The sequence below is a fragment of the Scyliorhinus torazame genome, chromosome 5 (genome assembly GCF_047496885.1).
Source record: "Scyliorhinus torazame isolate Kashiwa2021f chromosome 5, sScyTor2.1, whole genome shotgun sequence".
Lineage (NCBI taxonomy): Eukaryota > Metazoa > Chordata > Chondrichthyes > Carcharhiniformes > Scyliorhinidae > Scyliorhinus > Scyliorhinus torazame.
In genome coordinates, this window is record NC_092711.1 from 112,748,139 (window position 1) to 112,769,426 (window position 21,288).

Sequence of the window (21,288 nt, forward strand, 5' to 3'; positions counted from 1 at the left end):
CCATGTCTCCCGCCAAACGGAAGGCAGGACAGGGTAGTTTCTAGGGGAGAGGGTAGAGTTTCAGACGTCTGCAAGGAACTAATGGGAGCTGAGGATACGCAGACCGAGGACCTGAAACTTAAGTGGGAGGAGGAGCTCGGGGAGGGAGCTGGAGGACGGTATTTGGGCAGATGCCCTGAGCAGAGTAAACACGACCGCAACATGCGCCAGGCTCAGCCTGATCCAGTTTAAGGTCGTGCACCGGGCCCACATGACGGTGGCCCGGATGAGCAGATTCTACGGGCTGGAGGACAAGTGTGCTAGATGCGCCGGAGGGCTGGCTAACCATGTACACATGTTCTGGACATGCCCTAAACTTGGGGTATTGGCAGGGATTTGCAGATGTCATGTCCCGGGTATTGAAAACTGGGGTGGTAATGAGCCCAGAGGTGGCAATCTTTGGGGTTTCGGAGGACCCGGGAGTCCAGGAAGAGAGGGAGGCCGACGTTCTGGCCTTTGCTTCCCTGGTAGCCCGGCGACGAATACTGTTAGCATTGAGGGAGTCAAGGCCCCCGAGGACTGAGGTATGGCTATCAGACATGAATAGCTTTCTTCGCCTAGAGAAAGTCAAGTTCACCTTGAGAGGTTCGCTATTAGGGTTCGCCCAAAGGTGGCAGCCATTTATTGACTTCTTCGCAGAGGAGTAAGCGTCAGCAGGAGGGGGTGGTGGTGGGATGGCTAGGGTAGAGTAGAGTAGGGGGATATTGAGGCAGGCCCGTGCGTGAACAGAGCCGTGGTTTGCACTAGCCGTGGTTTGCACTATGTTTAATTTGTAATTTGTGTCTTGACTTTTTTTTTGTACTGTACAATGTCACTTTTTCTATATGCCTAAAATACCGGAATAAAAATTGTTTTTTTCTTAAAAAAAAAGCAGTGTGTTGAAACTTTTTTTAACAAACAATTTTAATGAGGTATTTTTCGGCCTTGTAAACAGAGGAATTCCAGATCGAGAAAACAAAAGGGCTGTACAGTAAACAAAGTACATAGTGCAATTGCCGTAGCCCACCCCACCCAGAGCTGCCTAAATGACCCCCTATACCACATTCCCCTAACCCCCACGCCGCCCCTGCTGATGATTAATTCTCTGCAAAGAAGTCAATGAATGGTTGCCACCTCCGGGCGAACCCTAACAACGACCCTCCCAAGGCGAACTTGATTTTCTCCAAGCCCAGGAAACTCGCCATGTCTGACAGCCAGGCGTCCCTCCAAGCTAGAAGTATCCGTCTCCGGGCGACCAGGGAAGCAAAGGCCAAGACAACAACAACAAACAAAGAACAACAACAACAAAGACGTCGGCCTCTTTCTCCCCCTGGACTTCCGGGGCCACTGAAACCCCAAAAATCACCACCTCTGGACTAATTGCCACCCTCATGTTCAATACTCTAGACATGACGTCCTCGAACCTCTGATATCTCCTAAGTTTTGGACACGCCCAAAGCATGTGGACATGGTCTGCCAGCCCTCTCAGACACTTTACACACCTGTCCTCCACGCCGAAGAATCTGCTCATCCGGGACACTGTCATGTGGGCCCGGTGGACGACCTGAAATTGAATCAGGCCAAGCCTGGCACATGTTGCAGTCCCATTAACCCTGCTCAGCGCGTCCACCACAGGACTTCCTCAATCTCCCCTCCCAACTCCTCCTCCCATTTATGCCTCAGCTCCTCGGCCTGCGTCTCCTCTGCTCCCATGAGCTCCTTGTAAATTATCCGAGACACTTCCCTCCCCCATTAGACACTACCCTATCTTGGATCCCGCTTAGTGGCAAGAGTGGAAAAGATGGATCTGGCTGTGACAATATTGAATTCTTTACCCGTCAGTCTGGCCTCAATAAAACTCGAGATGGATTTGTAGGCATAGTATTATTTATTTTTAACCAACTTGCAAGTCTGACTCGCTTCATAATGACCCTCAGAACACACAAGGTTTCTTCTGAAACCCTAGGAGCCGAGTGCTATCGGAGACAAAGGAATCTCTACAAATATATTCAAATGGCATCACGTTTCACATACAAGATTCCTATAGGCCATCCTATACACCTCCTGACCTGGCCATATATCCTGATTGGCTCACTTCTCATTCCTTAACCCTGGGCCTCTTGTTACCCAGCATCCTTTTCCCATCCTCCACCAGACACCCCTCCCTCCTTCCTTGCCATGCTTTCTGAAATCCTTTGTCTGTGAACTCAGTACTATTAGACTGATCACATTCACATTACGGTAACTAATATTTGAACTATCTATTTTATATCACATTCGTTTGTTCAATTCCTCAATCCCTCCTTTTATCATTTCATGATGACCTATCTGTCCAACCCGTAGCTATGGCCCCTCATCTAAGAAGATTCGTCGCTGCATTTCCAATTCCTGTTGCAGCACTCCGTCATCCGCTGCACCCTCGTGGATCCTAACAGCCAAGACTCTAGGGGTGTTTATCCGTTCCAGTGCACCCTGCATTTTACCCATCACGCATTTAAGGATGGCCAGGCCCACAAAGATGCAGCCGAGTGCCACTGCTAAATACATGGCCATATTTATCAACCAGTCCTTCCAACCTCCGAATCTCCAGTTACCCAACGAGCCAGGGTCCTGCATTCCATCCAGGTGATCCCGTATGCGATCCATAAACTTAGTGATGTTAGCGGTTAGGTCTTGAACTCCCATGATACACTTGCCCTGCACTTATGGCGCATACCCCACCCTCACGGGCCAGAAGATAGTCAAGAGCATACCGGTTCTCTTTTGGGAAGTCTCATTCCAGGTGTGATTCTGGTGTACCCCATCCATACCTTTATCCAGGACTTGACACTTACTTTTTCAGCTTGCTTTGCCAACTGCTCGGCCCAAGATCGCAAGAAAGTGCAAAGTGTGATGAACTCAGCTCAACGCATTACACAAGCTTGCCACATGCATATTGATTTTGTATACAACTCCCGCTGCCTCAGGAAGGCAGACAGCATTATCAGAGACTCCTCCCACCCAGGCAGTGCCTTCTTCCAGATCCTTCCATCAGGCAGAAGGTACAGAAGTCTGAAGACCCGAACATCCAGACATATGAACAGCTTCTTCCCCACAGCTACTAGACTCCTCAACGACTCCCTCTCGGACTGATCCGTTCCCTGTAAGAACACTATTCACGATGTCCTGTGCTGCTCTTGCTCATGTATTTGCTTTGTTTGGCCCCATGTTCCACACTGTAACCAATCACTGTTTGTCAATATACCATTTGTCAATGTTCTCTGTCGATTATTCACTTTGTCTACTATGTACGGACTGTGTACGTTCCCTCGGCCGCAGAAAAATACTTTTCACTGTACTTCAGAACATGTGACAAGAAATCAAATCAATCAATTATTGTTTTCCTGATGTATAACCGCTGACGTATTAACATCGTTTTCCAGGATAAATATCAAGAAAAAACAAGATTGCGTTTGTCACCTTCAATTTAGGTTTCTGGGAGAGAATATTTAACATTGTGTTTTGATGTGTATTTCAATAAACCCACTCAGTAGTTCTAAATTGGAGTGAACAGAATCCGTCAGCAGGGGGCGGCAAGCAGCAGTTTGCTAATTAGAAAGTCACGTGAGATCAATGCCAAAGCCAATAGGAATGGTATCCTGAGTGATGTCACAATGGGCCTGGCCCCTGCAGTGTGTGGGTGGAACAATGAGCGGGGAACAGAGCCCGGGTTCCCCCTCTCCTCTCAATCTCTGCCTCATTCCATTCACATTCACTGAGAGATTCAGTCAGACATGTCTCTGTTAATACTGGCGTCGCTGTGGGACAGTAAGTATACGATTAGGTTCATCATGACAGTTTAGCATATTGATTGCAAAGTGTTTGCACGAAACTTTAGTATCGTTAACGATAAGATATATACATATTATGTGCAGCTTGGCAAAATTTACACACTCAGGTCTCGATAGACACACGTTTCGCTTTATTCTCTTTAATCTTGTGCTCTTTTGTTCATCTACTTTCACAGGCGGATTATGTGCAGCGAATCAGTCTCCAGTGACATTAACTGTATTAGAAGGGCGTTCAGCGCAGTTAATTTGCGAGTTTACAGATCAGGTTATAAGCACTATGCAATGGTATCGGCAGAAACAGGCACAGCCTCCAATTTGCATAATTTACAAAGTAGCAGGACTGAAGAAAGATGAAATCTTAGGACGATATCTGGCGACTGATGATGAGTCGACAAAGTCTGGTTACCTGAATATAAGCGCCCTGAATGTGAAGGGCGGAGAGGTTTATTACTATACAGGGAGGCACAGTGTCAGATAAAAGACAAAAACTCGTACAACAACCTCCGCGACTATTTTTTTCTCGGCTGAGTGTTTTTGATGCCTCTAACTGCGAAATGAGTTCGTTACCGTGTTCTCAGTGAACAAAACTAACAGGTTTATATAAGACACATTTGAATTCTGTCTTTATCCTTGGCCACATGAACAGAAAGCCGGTATAGGACACGCTGAGAATTATCTCCATGATCCGAGTTATATCACCTCGGTAATTATTTCGGAGCTTACCTTGAATATTGATGTTCCAACAGAGGCGATCCAGGAGTAGTGAGTCTATTACTTGTTGCGGCAACAGAACACAGGCTGTGTCAAAGTCTGGGATGGATTCTAACACATGGAATAGACAATGTCCCTTTGAACATAGACTTACCATTATCAGAAACGGCCGTGGAGAGAACACGGTGTCTAATGTAGACTTAAGTAGAAAAAGAACCCTTGTTAATAAACGGAGATCAGAATCAGATTTCACTTCGGGCGACTGAGGGACGTTTTCCAGCGACAGTGTTACAAAAAGGTCCGTCTCAGCAGCTTTTTGCAGAGCTAACCGCTGTTCCACCGCAGCCCAATGATGCTTTAGCATCTGAACCTGGGGAACTGGCTGTCAGTGAATCTAAACAACCCGAACAGAGATCTAGTCAGTATCCTGATAAGAATACAGGTTTCATTGTTAGGCACGGGGTAGGAATGGCCCCGGTCATCTGGTTATTGTCAGGGGGAAGAATTGGATTTTGAATTGTGTCAGAAAACATTCAACCAGAAGGTAAATAAACATTGAGGTAATTCTGAGCTCCCGGCTTGTTACCAGCAAAATACTCTAGCCAAATAGACACCATGTGTCGGCTGTGGTCTGAGAGACCTAGAAACTGAGAGTGTAAATGGAGAAAGGATTTCATATTGCTTTCGAAAGACATGACAAGATCACAAAACGGCAAAACGTGAGTCAAAGCGCCATAAATTGATTTGTGAAATTGATTTACGGTATAGCTGCAAGTTTAAAAAAAAAACTAACTAATAACATTCCTCAGCTGCTGCTCACCTGTTATTGTTGGGTGTTGTGTTTTGGGATTGGATTGGATTTGTTTATTGTCACGTGTACCGAGGTACAGTGAAAAGTATTTTTCTGCAAGCAACTCAACAGATCATTGTGGTGGTATGTATTAGGGGTCATGTGGGACCTGTGAAGCCGAGATGCTATTGGCTGACAGATCCCGGGTCCTGGTTGGATCTGCCGACTTCTGGCTCCGCCCGGAAGGCGGAGTATAAGAACCCGAGCTTCTCCCCGCAGCTTCATTCTGTTGCTGAGCTGCTGGGGACAAGCATCGCTTAATAAAGCCTGGATCGACTTCATCACTTCTCGTCTCTCGTAAGTCATTTTGCGCTACAATTTATTAAGCGAGCTTAAAAAACTATGGAGCTCCGGATCGCCCCGGAATGCCTGCGGATCAGCCCCCACGCAGCGAACTCGGCAGTAGTATTCAAACACTGGCAAGCATGCTTTGAAGGCTACCTCCGAACGGCCCCCGGCCGGATCACAGAAGACCAGAAAATGCAGGTCCTGCATTCGAGGGTAAGCCCGGAAATTTACCCTCTCATAGAAGACGCAGAGGATTTCCCGACGGCGCTCGCATTGTTGAAGGGCATCTACTTTCGGCCCGTTAACCAGGTCTACGCGCGCCACCAACTAGCGACGAGACGGCAAAGTCCCGGAGAATCGCTAGAGGAATTCTACGCCGCGGCCGTCGCGACAAACCCCCCCCCTCGCAAGCTTGCGCGGTTAAAGCGCCAGACCATCCCGGGGGGGCCCGCTGCTATTTCTGCGGACAAGCAAAACACCCCCGGCAGCGCTGCCCGGCCCGTGCAGCTCTTTGTAAAAGCTGCGGCAAAAAGGGCCATTACGTGGCAGTGTGCCGGTCCCGGGGGGTCGGCGCAATCCCCGGCGAAGAACGAGCCCAGCACATCCCAAACACCCCCCAACCCCCCCAGCGCCCCATGTGCGACCCGCGGGAGCTGCCATTTTGGGTCCCGGGCACCACGAGGGGAGGACGGGTGCCGCCATCTTGTGACCCCCAGCCACGTGCGATTCATGGGGGCGGCCATTTTGTCCAGCCCCGGCCGCATGCGATTCATGGACACCACCATCTTGGTTGACATCAAAGGACCCCAGCATCGACGGCTCCACGGGGTCCGAAGAAGACGCCGCGACACTACTACCACGACTGGCTTAGGTGACACTGGATCAATCGCGGCCCCGGACGCTCCAGACGACGACAACAACGGTGCTGGTCAACGGATACGAGACACCATGCCTGATCGACTCCGGGAGCACTGAAAGTTTTCTTCACCCAGACACGGTAAGACGCTGTTTTCTGACCATCCATCCAAGCACGCAAAAGATTTCCCGAGCTGCAGGATCCCATTCCGTAGAGATCAAAGGGTTCTGCATTGCAAACCTAACGGTGCAAGGGAGGGAGTTTAAGAACTATAGGCTCTACGTCCTTCCCCAACTCTGCGCGCCCACATTACTGGGATTAGATTTCCAGTGTAACCTGCAGAGCCTAACATTCCAATTCGGCGGCCCAATACCCCCACTCACTACCTGCGGCCTCGCAACTCTCAAGGTTGAACCGCCGTCCTTGTTTGCAAACCTTACCCCGGATTGCAAACCCGTCGCCACTAGGAGCAGACGGTACAGCGCCCAGGACCGGATGTTTATTCGGTCTGAAGTCCAGCGGTTGCTGAAGGAAGGCATAATCCAGGCCAGCAATAGTCCCTGGAGAGCCCAGGTAGTAGTAGTAAAGACCGGGGAGAAGCAAAGGATGGTCGTAGACTATAGTCAGACCATCAACAGATACACTCAGCTAGATGCGTACCCTCTCCCCCGCATATCCGACATGGTCAATCAGATTGCCCAGTATAAGGTCTTTTCCACCGTGGAAGTCCGCCTACCACCAGCTCCCCATCCGCCCAGGTGACTGCAAGTACACCGCCTTCGAGGCAGATGGGCGTCTATACCACTTCCTAAGGGTCCCATTTGGCGTCACGAACGGGGTTTCGGTCTTCCAACGGGAGATGGACCGAATGGTTGACCAGCACGGGTTGCAGGCCACGTTCCCGTATCTCGACAATGTAACCATCTGCGGCCATGATCAGCAGGACCATGACGCCAACCTCCAAAAGTTCCTCCAGACCGCTAATGCCCTGAACCTCACATATAACGAGGAAAAATACGTTTTTAGCACAAACCGGTTGGCCATCCTGGGATACGTAGTGCGCAATGGAGTAATAGGCCCCGACCCCGAACGCATGCGCCTCCTTATGGAATTCCCCCTCCCCCACTGCTACAAAGCCCTGAAACGTTGCCTGGGTTTCTTTTCATATTACGCCCAGTGGGTCCCCCAGTACGCAGACAAGGCCCGCCCGCTAATACAGTCCACTACCTTCCCCCTGTCGACAGGCTCGCCAGGCCTTCAGCCGCATCAAAGCGGATATCGCAAAGGCCACGATGCGCGCCATCGACGAGTCCCTCCCCTTCCAGGTCGAGAGCGACGCATCCGACGTAGCTCTGGCGGCCACCCTTAACCAAGCGGGCAGACCCGTGGCCTTTTTCTCCCGGACCCTCCACGCCTCAGAAATCCGCCACTCCTCAGTGGAAAAGGAAGCCCAAGCCATAGTGGAAGCTGTGCGACATTGGAGGCATTACCTGGCCGGCAGGAGATTCACTCTCCTCACCGACCAACGGTCGGTAGCCTTCATGTTCGATAATGCACAGCGGGGCAAAATTAAGAATGACAAGATCCTAAGGTGGAGGATCGAGCTCTCCACCTTTAACTATGAGTTCTTGTATCGTCCCGGAAAGCTGAACGCGCCGTCCGATGCCCTATCCTGCGGCACATGTGCCAATGCACAAATAGACCGCCTCCAAGCCCTCCACGAGGACCTCTGCCACCCGGGGGTCACTCGATTCTACCATTTCGTAAAGTCCCGCGACCTCCCCTACTCTGTGGAGGAGGTCCGTACAGTCACCAGGAACTGCCACATCTGCACAGAGTGCAAACCGCACTTTTTCAGGCCGGATAGAGTGCACCTGATCAAGGCTTCCGCCCCTTTGAACGCCTCAGTTTGGATTTCAAAGGGCCCCTCCCCTCCACCGACCGCAACGCATACTTCCTGAATGTGGGGGACGAGTACTCTCGTTTCCCCTTCGCCATCCCCTGCCCCAACATGACAGCGGCCACAGTCATTAAAGCCCTTGGCACCATATTCACACTGTTCGGTTGCCCCGCATATATCCATAGCGACAGGGGGTCCTCCTTCATGAGTGATGAGCTGCACCAGTTCCTGCTCAGCAAGGGCATAGCCTCGAGCAGGACAACCAGCTACAACCCCCGGGGGAACGGGCAAGTAGAGAGGGAGAACGGCACGGTCTGGAAAACCGTCCTACTGGCCCTACGGTCCAGGGATCTCCCAGTTTCCCGTTGGCCGGAGGTCCTCCCGGACGCTCTCCACTCCATCCGGTTGCTGCTGTGTACCACCACTAACCAAACGCCTCATGAGCGCCTCCTTGTCTTCCCCAGGAAGTCCTCCTCCGGAACGTCGCTGCCGACCTGGCTGGCGGCCCCAGGACCCATCTTGCTCCGGAAACATGTGCGGGCGCACAAATCGGACCCGTTGGTCGAGAGGGTTCACCTTCTCCACGCAAACCCGCAGTACGCCTATGTGGCGTGCCCCGACGGCCGACAGGACACAGTCTCCCTGCGGGACCTGGCGCCCGCCGGAAACACACACACATCCCCGACACCGATCATCCCCCTCCCTGTCACCGGCGCACTCCGTGACCGCCCCCTTCCCGGGGGGATCGGTCCTCCTCCCGTGCCCGCCCAGGAGTAAAACAGGAATAAACAGCGAAACGCTCCCTGAGACGACAACGCCCGAGCAAGCACCTGCACCACCACCGGGGCTGAGGCGATCGACGAGGAAGACCAGACCGCCCGCTTGACTCGGGGAATCCGCGTGACACCAAGAATGTTGTTGTAACAAAAAAAAAAAATTGTTTTTGCTCATATTGTAAATAGTTCTCACAAACTTGTACATAGCCCAGTGTAGGGCTAAAGCTGTAGTAACACTGTCCGAAATTTGTTCCAGGGCCAGCTTTGTAAACCCCTACCACCATGCGAACCACCACCCCGCCGGGTTCCTTTTTAACAAGGGGTGAATGTGGTGGTATGTATTAGGGGTCATGTGGGACCTGTGAAGCCGAGATGCTATTGGCTGACAGATCCCGGGTCCTGGTTGGATCTGCCGACTTCTGACTCCGCCCTGAAGGCGGAGTATAAGAACCCGAGCTTCTCCCTGCAGCTTCATTCTGTTGCTGAGCTGCTGGGGACAAGCATCGCTTAATAAAGCCTGGATCGACTTCATCACTTCTCGTCTCTCGTAAGTCATTGTGCGCTACAATCATTTAAAAAATATATATATATTTAAAGTTTCTCGATCAAAAAGAATTTTCCATTTTTACAACTTTGTAACAAAATGTACATTGACCGTTATTTAAACAATATATTAAACTAACAACAAGTGCAGAAAAAGAACAAGAAAAGAGAAATAATAATACTGAAAAAATAAATATAAACAACAACTAGCATGGAAAGAAAGAAAAGAACATGAAACCCAAACACCGAATACACCCCCACCCCCCCGCCCCCCGGCTTGCTGCTGCTGTCTTTCCTGTTTTCCCTTATCGCTCTGCGAGATAGTCAAGGAACAGTTGCCACCGCCTGGTGAACCCTTGAGCCGAACCTCTCAGTGCGTATTTTATTCGCTCCAATTTTATAAACCCTGCCATGTCGTTTATCCAGGCCTCCACGCCCGGGGGTTTGGCTTCTTTCCACATAAGTAGAATCCTTTGCCGGGCTACTAGGGACGCAAAGGCCAAAACATCGGCCTCTCTCGCCTCCTGCACTCCTGGCTCTTCTGCAACCCCAAATATAGCTAACCCCCAGCTCCGTTCGACTCGGACCCCCACCACCTTTGAGATCACTCTTGCCACACCCACCCAGAACCCATGCAATACCGGACATGACCAAAACATGTGGGTGTGGTTCGCCGGGCTTCCCGTGCACCTCCCGCACCTATCCTCCACTCCAAAAAATCTACTCAGCCTTGCTCCCGTCATATGTGCCCTGTGTAGAACCTTGAATTGGATCAGGCTAAGCCTGGTACACGAGGACGAGGAATTTACCCTACTTAGGGCATCTGCCCACAGCCCCTCCTCAATCTCTTCCCCCAGCTCCTCCTCCCATTTACCCTTCAGCTCCTCTACCATCGTCTCCCCCTCGTCTCTCATTTCCCTGTATATATCGGACACTTTACCTTCACCGACCCATGCCCCCGAAATCACTCTGTCCTGGATCCCTTGCGCTGGGTGCTGCAGAAATTCCCTCACCTGTTGCCTCACAAATGCCCTCACTTGCATATATCGGAAGGCATTCCCAGGTGGCAACCCGTATTTTTCTACCAATGCTCCCAAACTCGCGAACGACCCGTCCAAGAACAAGTCCTTCAACTTCCCAACTCCTGCTCGCTGCCAAGATTGGAATCCCCCATCTATCCTCCCCGGGACAACCTGTGATTGTTCCTTATCGGGGACCACACCGAGGCACCCGTCACTCCCCTATGTCGTCTCCACTGCCCCCAAATCTTCAAAGTCGCCACCACTACTGGGTTTGTGGTGTATTTTTTCGGGGGGGAACGGTAACGGCGCCGTCGCCAGTGCTTTTAAACTTGTTCCCTTACAGGACGCCATCTCCAGCCTTTTCCACGCCGCCCCTTCTTCTTCCCTCATCCACTTACATATCATAGACACGTTGGCGGCCCAATAATAGTCACTCCGACTCGGCAGTGCCAGTCCCCCTCTGTCCCTACTGCGCTGCAGGGACCCCCTCTTTATCCTCGGGGTCTTTCCAGCCCCCACAAAGCTCATAATACTCCTGTCCACTTTCTTGAAAAAGGCCTTTGTAATCAGTATGGGGAGGCACTGAAACACGAAAAGAAACCTCGGGAGGACCACCATTTTAACCGCCTGTACTCTGCCCGCCAATGACAGGGGCACCATGTCCCACCACTTAAAGTCCTCCTCCATCTGCTCTACCAGTCGTGTCAAGTTAAGCTTATGCAAGGTTCCCCAGTTCCTGGCCACCTGGATCCCTAGATATCGAAAATCCCTTGCTACTGTCCTCAGCGGCAGATCGTCTATCCCCCTGCCCTGTTCCCCGAGGTGCATCACAAAAAGTTCCCTCTTTCCCATATTCAATTTATATCCCGAGAACTCTCCAAACTCCCTGAGTGTCAGCATTATCTCTGGCATCCCCTCCACTGGGTCCGCCACATATAGCTGCAAATCATCCGCATATAATGACACCCGATGTTCCTCTCCTCCTCTGAGCACCCCCCTCCACTTCTTAGAGCCCCTCAGTGCTATGGCCAATGGCTCGATTGCCAACGCGAACAGTAACGGGGACAGGGGGCACCCGTGTCTTGTGCCCCTATGTAATCGGAAATAGTCGGATCGTTGCCTATTTGTAACCACGCTTGCCACCGGGGCCCCGTACAGGAGCTGAACCCATCTGATGAACCCCTCTCCAAATCCAAATCTCTTCAGTACCTCCCACAGGTAGTCCCCCTCCACTCTATCAAATGCCTTCTCTGCATCCATCGCCACCACTATCTCCGCCTCCCCCTCCGGTGGGGACATCATCATCACCCCCAGCAACCTTCGTATATTGGCATTCAATTGCCTCCCTTTAACAAACCCTGTCTGGTCGTCATGTACCACCCCTGGGACACAGTCCTCTATCCTTGTCGCCATCACTTTGGCCAGTAACTTGGCATCTACATTTAGGAGGGAGATGGGCCTGTATGACCCGCACTGCAGCGGGTCTTTGTCTCGTTTCAGGATCAACGATATCGTCGCCTCCAACATTGTCGGGGGTAGTGTCCCCCTTTCCTTAGCCTCATTGAAGGTTCTCGTCAGGAGTGGGGCCAGTAGGTCCACATATTTCCTGTAAAATTCCACCGGGAACCCATCTGGTCCCGGGGCCTTTCCTGCCTGCATGTTCCCAATTCCTTTAATCACCTCCTCCACCTCGATCTGCGCTCCCAAACCTGCCACCTCCTGCTCCTCAACCCTCGGGAACTCCAGCTGGTCCAGGAAGTGTACTCAGAGAGCATTTTAAGGGTCAACCAGCTGACTGTGGATCTGGAGTCCCATGTAGGCCAGACAAGGGAAGGATAGATTTCCTTCACTGAAGGACATGAGTGAACCAACAATCGACAATGGTTTCAGGGTCTTTGGTCAACTTTAAATGAATTCAAATTTTACCTTCTCCCTCATAGGCAGCAAGTTTCAGGTCATTGCCGCTCACTGTGTAAAAACATATCGAACATAGAACAGTACAGCACAGTACAGGCCCTTCGGCCCACGATGTTGTGCCGACTATTTATCCTAATCTAAGATCAACCAAACCTACACCCCTTCAATTTACTGCAGTCCATGTGCCTGTCCAAGAGTCGCTTAAGTGTCCCTAATGACTCAACTCCACCACCTCTGCTGGCAGTGTATTCCACGCAACCACCAATCTCTGTGTAAAGAACTTACCTCTGACATCTCCCCGATATCTTCCTCCAATCACTTTAAAAGTATGTCCCTTCATGACAGCCATTTCCACCCTGGGGTAAAGTCTCTGGTTATCCATTCTATCCATGTCTCTCATCACCTTGTACACCTCTATCAAGTCACCTCTCTTCCTTCTTCGCTTCAGTGAGAAAAGCACTAGCTCCCTTAACCTTTCTTCATAAGACATGCCCCTCCAGTCCAGGCAGCATCTTGGTAAATCTCCTCTGTACCCTCTCCAAAGCATCCACATCCTTCCTATAATGAGGCGACCAGAACTGGACACAATATTCCAAGTTTGGTCCAACTAGGGTTTTATAAAGCTGCAGCAAAGCCTCACGGCTCTGAAACCCAATCCCCCTGTTAATGAAAGCCAACACACCATACGCCTTCTTAACAACCCTATCAACCTGGGTGGCAACTTTGCCGGATCTATGTACGTAGACAACAAGATCGCTCTGTTCCTCCACACTTCCAAGAATCCTGCCTTTAACCCTGTATTCAGCATTCAAATTCGACCATCCAAAATGAATCACTTCACATTTATTGAGGTTGAACGCCATCTGCCACTTCTCAGCCCAGCTCTGCGTCCTGTCAATGTCCTGTTGTAACCTGCAATAGCCCTCAACACTAGCTAAAACGCCACCAACCTTAGTGTCTTCGGCAAACTTATTAACCCACCCTTCCACTTCCTCATCCAAGTCATTGAAAAACCACAAAGAGCAGAGGTCCCAGCACGGATCCCTGCGGGACACCACTGGTCACCGACCTCCAGGCGAAATACTTTCCATCCACTACCACTCGCTGTCTTCTTTCGGCCAGCCAATTCTGTATCCAGACAGCCAAATTTCCCTGTATCCCATGTCGCCTAACTTTCTGAATGAGCCTACCATGGGGAACCTTATCAAATGCCGAACTGAAATCCATATACACCACATCCACTGCCCGACCTTCATCAATGTGTCTCGTCACATCCTCAAACAATTCAATGAGGCTTGTGAGACATAACCTACCCCTCAAAAGCCATGCTGACTATCTTTAGTCAAACTATGTTTTCCTAAATAATCATCAAATCCTATTTCTCAGAATCCTTTCCAACATTTTGCTCACCACAGACGTAAGACTGATGGGTCTGTAATTCCCAGGGATTACCCTATTCCCTTTCTTGAACAAGGGAACAACATTCGCCTCCCTACAATCATCCGGTACTACTCCAGTGGAGAGTGAGGACACAAAGATCATCGCTAACGGCTCAGCAATCTCCTCCCTCGCTTCCCGTAGTAACCTTGGGTAAATCCCGTCAGGCCCAGGGAACTTATCTATCCTGATGCTTTTCAAAATTTCCAGCACATCCTCCTTTTTAATATCAACCTCTTTGAGTCTATTAACCTGGTTCACATTGTTCTCATGAGCAATAAGGTCCCTCTTGTGAATATTGAAGCAAAGTATTCATTTAGTGCCTCCCCCATCTCCTCAGATTCTAGGCACAAGTTCCCTCCACTATCCCTGATTGGCCCTACTCTAGTTCCCATTCCCCTGCCAAATTAGTTTAAACCCTCCCGAAGACTACTAGAAAATCTCCCTCCCAGGATATTGGTGCCCCTCTGGTTCAGATGCAACCCGTCCTGCTTGTACAGGTCCCACCTTCCCCAGAATGCACTCCAATTATCCAAATACCTGAAGCCCTCCCTCCTACACCATTCCTGCAGCCACGTGTTCAGCTGCACTCTCTCCCTATTCCTAGCCTCGCTATCACGTGGCACCGGCAACAAACCAGAGATGACAACTCTGTCTGTCCTGGCTTTTAACTTCCAGCCTAACTCCCTAAACTCATTTATTACCTCCACACCCCTTTTCCTACCTACGTCGTTGGTACCAATGTGCACCACGTCTTCTGGCTGCTCCCGCTCCCCCTTAAGGATCCTGAAGACACGATCCGAGACATCCCTGGCCCCCGGGAGGCAACATACCTTCCGGGAGTCTCGCTCGCGACCACAGAATCTCCTATCTATTCCCCTCACCATTGAATCTCCTACAACTATTGCTGTTCTATTCTCCCCCCTTCCCTTCTGAGCCCCAGAGCCAGACTCAGTGCCAGAGACCTGGCGCTAGGGCCGTCCCCTGGTAGGTCATCCCCCCCAACAGCATCCAAAACGGTATACTTGTTTTGAAGGGGAACGGCCATGAGGGATCCCTGCACTGTCTGCCTGTTTTTTTTTTTCCCCTGACTGTAACCCAGCTATTGATGTCCTGTACCTTGGGTGTGGTTACCTACCTGTAGCTCTTCTCTATCACCCCCTCTGCCTCCCGGATGATCCAAAGTTCATCCAGCTTCAGCTCCAGTTCCCTAACTTGGTCTTTGAGGAGCTGGAGTTGGGTGCAGTTCCCGCAGGTATAGTCAGCGGGGACACCGGTGGTATCCCTCACCACCCACATCCTACAGGAGGAGCATGCAACTGGCCTAGCCTCCATCCCCTCTTACCTTACAGAATAAAGCTGCCCTGTGGACCAATTGGATCTCCGCCCTCCGACTCTGCTCCCAGTCAGCTCCACTCTCTGTAAACTGCTGGCTCTCTTCTCACTCTTTACGGAAATGTAGGAAACAAAATGAAAGGAGCACCTTACTTCCTCCTCACCTAACTCTCTGTCACCAAACTCTCACTATAGCACTCAAATGCACCAAATTCAGCACTCCCTCAGTCACCAAACTCTCACTATAGCACTCAAATGCACCAAATTCAGCACTCAGTGCAAACAAAGTCTGCACTGTAGGGGATCACTTTTATACTGTGAATCTAGCCTCTGAAAACTGGCCTAATCCAATTAACTAATTAACAAGCTCCAGCTGCAAGTGCCTACAAGTAGAAGCTTTGTTTAAAGCTGATTGAAAATTCACCTTCTTCTAAACCAAACAGCAACTTTTAAGTTAATTAACTAAAGAAAAGAAAGTCTAGACTTTAGATAAAAATGAAGCCTTATACTCCCTCAGTCACCAAACGCTCACTATAGCACTCAAATGCACCAAATTCAGCACTCAGTGCAAACTTCTCTTGTCATCCAAGGCTCCTTCATCTTACCATTCCTTCCTCGTCTCACTGGGACAAAACTATTCAGCACTCGCAGCAAGTGCTCCTTAAACATCCCCCACTGTTGTGCATTTCCCCAAGGACAATTGTTCCCACTTTATGCTCCTCAGCTCCTGTCTAATAGCAGTATAATTTCCCCTCCCCCAATTAAACACCTTCCCATATTGTCTGTTCCTATCCCTCTCTAGGACTATGGTAAAGGTCAAGGAGTTGTGGTCACTGTCACCAAAATGCTGTCCCACCAAGACATCTGACACCTGGCCTGGTTCGTTGCCGAGCACCAAGTCCAATATGCCCCCCCCCCCCTAGTCGGCCTATCTACATATTGAGTCAGGAATCCTTCCTGTACATACCTGACAAAATCTGCTCCATCCAAACCATTTGCACTAAGGAGGTTCCAGTCAATATTAGGGAAGTTGAAGTCACCCATGACAACAACTCTGTTACTTCTGCACCTTATCAAGATCTGCTGCAGTAATGTTTCCGTAATGGCCACAACATCGCCGATCAACATACTGATCCATGCTCTCAGTTCATCTCCCTTATTCCTGACACTCCTTACATTGAAACAGACGCACTTTGACCCATTCCGCTGAGTGCAACTTTGCCCTATCAACTGTCTATCCTTCCTCACCGACTCGCTGCATACTATTTCTGCCTGTTCAACAGCTACCCTGTCCTCTGATCCATAGCTCTGGTTCCCATCCTCCTGCCAAACTAGTTTAAATCCTCCTGAACAGCTCCAGAAAACCACCCACCCAAGACAGTTTATGTGCAATCCGTCCTTCATGCACAAGTCCCACCTTCCCCAGAAGCTATTCCAGTGATCCACATATCTGAAGCCTTCCCTCCTGCACCAGCCTTGTAGCCACGTGTTCAGCTGCACTCGCTCTCTGTTCCTTGCCTCACTTGCACGTGGCACCAGTAGCAATCCTGAGATCACTACTCTGCTTGTCCTGCTCTTTAGCTGTCAACCTAACTCCCTAAAATCACTTTTTAAATCCTCATCCCTTTTCTCAGCTATGTCATTGGTGCCTATGTGCACCACGACTTCTGGTTGCTCCCCCTCCCCCTTAAGAATCCTGTAGACTCGATCCAAGATATCCCTGGCCCTGGCACCCGGGAGGCAACATACCTTCCGGGAGTCTCGTTCGTGACCACAGAACCTCCTATCAGTTCCCCTAACCATTGAGTCTCCTACCACTATTGCTTTTCTATTCTCCCCCTTCCCTTCTGAGCCACAGAGGCGGGCTCAGTGGCAGAGACCTGGCTGCTAGGGCCTCCCCTGGTAGCATCCAAAACGTTATACTTGTTTTGAACGCACGAGGGATCCCTGCATTGTCTGCCCGTTCCTTTTCCTTCCCCTGACTGTAACCCAGCTACTCTTGTCCTGCACCTTGGGTGTGGCTACCTCCCTGTAACTCCTCTCTATCACCCACTCTGCCTCCCGGACGATCCAAAGTTCATCCAGCTCCAGTTCCCTAACGCAGTCTCTGAGGAGCTGGAGTTGGATGCACTTACCGCAGGTGTACCGGTGTCCCTCACCACCCACATCCTACAGGAGGAGCAAACAACTGCCCTAGCTTCCATCCCCTCTGATCTGAATTCCCAAAGAGATTTAAAGGGGAAAAAAAAGATTAAACATGCGTTAGGCCCTTAAAAATAAAATACATATATACTGCTGCTACTCTCTCAAGTGAAGCCTCTAAAATTGGTGATTCTGCTAAATGATACAAAGATAGCTTGCTGCCCCCAAAAAACAAAACAAACACAAAAATATAATAATTTTAAAAAATTAAAAACCCAAAATCACACAACTGTTATCTTCTGGAATGTCGCTGCCCTGTGAACCAACTGGAACTCTGCCCTCCGACGCTGCTCCCAGGCAGCTGCTCTCTCTGTAAACTCCCAGCTCCCTTCACACATTTTGAGGAAATGTCGGAAATTAAATGAAAGGAGCACCTTGCTCCCTCCTCACCGAACTCCCTCACTCACCAAACTCTCACTTTAACTTCACATACCTGTCTACCCCTGATGCACGCTACCTGGTTCAGTGGACGAATGTAATGTCCTTGCAGCAGTTCCATGGCTTTATCATAGTTCGCTGCCCCTTCGATCAGGGGGTAGATCGCCGGGCTGAACCGCGAGCGTAGGAGGTGTATCTTCTGCCTTTCCGTGGGGGTGTCGGCAGCCGTATCGAGGTAGCTCTGGAAGCATGCCAGCCAATGCTTAAAAATCGCGGCAGAGTTTTCTGCGTGCGGGCTGAGCTGAAGGCACGCCGGCTTGATGCGGAGGTCCATCCTTCAAAAGTACTTATCTGATTAAATTGACGCACAATCAATACTCTTGAGACCACGAGGAGTCATATCGATTCAGCTTTAATCAGATAGAACTGTACCCAGCAGCGATGTTACAGAAATGGAGGCTGCTGGGACGGCATCTGTTCTTATACCCCGCCTCTCAGGGCGGGGCTATGTACATTGCCCAATGGTAGACCCCGCGGTCTAGCCAATGGTCATTCCTCTCTCAGGTACTGCAATACCTGGTATTACCACAACCCCGATAACCTTTCACCCCCTTGCTCATCAAGACTCTATCCAGCTCTGCCTTAAAAATATTCAAGGACTCTGCTTCCGCTGCCTTTTAAGGACGTGATTTCCAAAGTCTTACAACCCTCAAGAGAATAAAAAATCCTCATCTCCATCTGAAATGGATGCCCTCGTTCTAGATTCTCCCACAAGAGAAACATCCTCTCCACATCCACCCTGTCAAGACCCCTCAGGATCTTATATCGTTCAATCCAGGTTTTACCCAAAACTTTAAATCTGTGTCCCGGCTGCGTGTACGATCAGTGAATGGAAACAGAGTTTCTTTGTCCACCCGATGGAAATCTGGCATAATCTTGTGTCCCTGAATCAAATCTCCCCTCAACCTCCTTTGCTGGAACCATTCTGGTAAATCTCCTCTGCACCTTCTCCAAGAACCTTCATATTCTTCCTGAAGAGTGGTGACCAGAGCTTTATAAAGATTCATAGAATAGAATTAGAACCATAGAATTCCTACAGTGCAGAAGGCCATTTGGCCCATCGAGGCTGCACTGATTCTCTGAAAGGGCACCCTGCCTAGGCCCACACCCCTGTCCCTGTAACCCCATAGCCCCACCGAACCTGCACATCCCTGGACACTAAGGGGCAATTTATCAAGGCCAATCCACCTAACTTGCCCTTCTTTGGACTGATGGAGAAATCCTGAGCACTGGGTGGAAAGCAACGCAGACACGGGGAGAAATTGCAAACTCCACACAGACAGTCACCAAGGCCGGAATTGAACCCGGGTCCCTGGCGCTGTGAGGCAGCAGTGCTAACCACCGTGCCACCAGAAGCAACGTTTTGGTATCAAGATTACTGTTTATGAATAAAAGCAAATTACTGCAGATGCTGGAATCTGAAACCAAGAGAAAATGCTGGAAAACCTCAGCAGGTCTGGCAGGATCTGTTGGGAGAGAAAAGAGCTAACAAAGGGTCATCGGACTCGAAACGTGAGGTCTTTTCTCTCCCTACAGATGCTGCCAGACCTGCTGAGCTTTTCTAGCATTTTCTCTTTGGTTACTGTTTATGAAACTCAAGATGAAATGAATGAATGAATGAAACAAAATGAAAATCGCTTATTGTCACAAGGAGGCTTCAAATGAAGTTACTGTGAAAAGCCCCTAGTCGCCACATTCCGGCGCCTGTTCGAGGAGGCTGGTATGGGAATTGAACCATGCTGCTGGCCTGCCTTAGTCTGCTTTCAAAACCAGCGATTTAGCCCTGTGCTAAACAGACATTTGAATTGATGTAACTTAAAAAGCTTCAGACCACAATCTATCTCTCTCCTCCCAAAGAGGCCAGTTGGGTTTTTATGACAATCCAGCAGTTTTCATGGTTACTTTTTCCCAGTGCCGTCCCCACAAATGACCAGATTCATTCAGCTCAATTTCACAACCTGCCTTTGTGTTTTGTGGGTTCTCTCTCATTCCCTATTTTCTGTTTTAAATCAGTTTCACAGGGTGTTCGAAGGGGAAGATTCAAAGTCCGGAAACTCAAACCAAGCATCACATCAGGATCTGACAGAGTCCTCAATTTATCATATCCTGAATATCATCGTACTTTGAACATGGAAGGAAAAAGCATCGTTCACAGTGCGGGGAAACCGTACACGTGTTGTGTGTGTGGACGAGGATACAGTCAATCATCAGGTCTCACAAGCCACAAATGCAGTCACACTGAGGAGAAACCGTGGAAATGTGGGGACTGTGGGAAAGGATTCACTGCCCCATCCCAGCTGGAAACTCATCGACGCAGTCACACTGGGGAGAGACCATTCACCTGCTCCAAGTGTGGGATGGGATTCACTAAGTCATCCCACCTGCTGAGTCACCAGCGAATTCACACTGGGGAGAGGCCGTTCACCTGCGCCAAGTGTGGGAAGGGATTCACTCAGTCATCCAACCTGCAGAAGCACCAGCGAGTTCACACTGATGAGAGACCGTTTCAATGTACAGACTGCGGGAAGTTCTATAAAGGTTCTGGGGAACTGATGGTCCATCAACGTGTTCACACTGATGAGAGACCGTTCAGGTGCTCTCGCTGCGGACTGGATTCAGACATTCATCTCAGCTCACTGTACATCAGCGAGTTCACACTGGGGAGAGGCCATTCACCTGCTCCAAGTGTGGGAAGGGATTCACCACTTCATCCCACCTGCTGAGACACCAACGAGGCCACAAGTAACCATAGTGATTGGATTTTGCTGCTCCTCACATTCAGGACTGAACCATGTTCATTTGGGTCTCTTTCTGCTGATAACAAACTCCAGCCCATTTACAGGGGCTAATATTCTGTGTAACAGTCAAATAAATTAAACTTGTGTTAGATATGCAGAGTGCTGAAACTTTTTAATATCTCCGACATAAGTTAGTTCCTTTTGAAGTACTCTCGCTCTCCCCCGTCTCTTCCATCCTCACCTCCAACAAGAAGTGTGAGGAGCTTGTGGAGCTTCTTTGTGACTGAGATTGAGTAAATCCGATCAGCTGCCTCTGCTGCTTCCCTCCCTCCCACGAGCCTTTAATTTTCCTGATATTGAGTGGAGATCCATTAGGGCGAGGGGTCTGGATGGTGAGGAATTTGTTAAGTGTGTCCAAGATGGTTTT

At 49.9% G+C, this 21,288-nt stretch overlaps 1 long non-coding RNA gene across 1 annotated transcript; it reads left to right on the forward strand.

Moving 5' to 3' along the window:
* Positions 1 to 3,709: 3,709 nt before the first annotated feature.
* Positions 3,710 to 20,727, forward strand: LOC140422678 (uncharacterized). The gene is made up of 3 exons (XR_011947548.1): positions 3,710 to 3,825; positions 4,025 to 5,278; positions 20,137 to 20,727. It is a non-coding gene; the product is annotated as an uncharacterized lncRNA (long non-coding RNA).
* Positions 20,728 to 21,288: the final 561 nt, after the last annotated feature.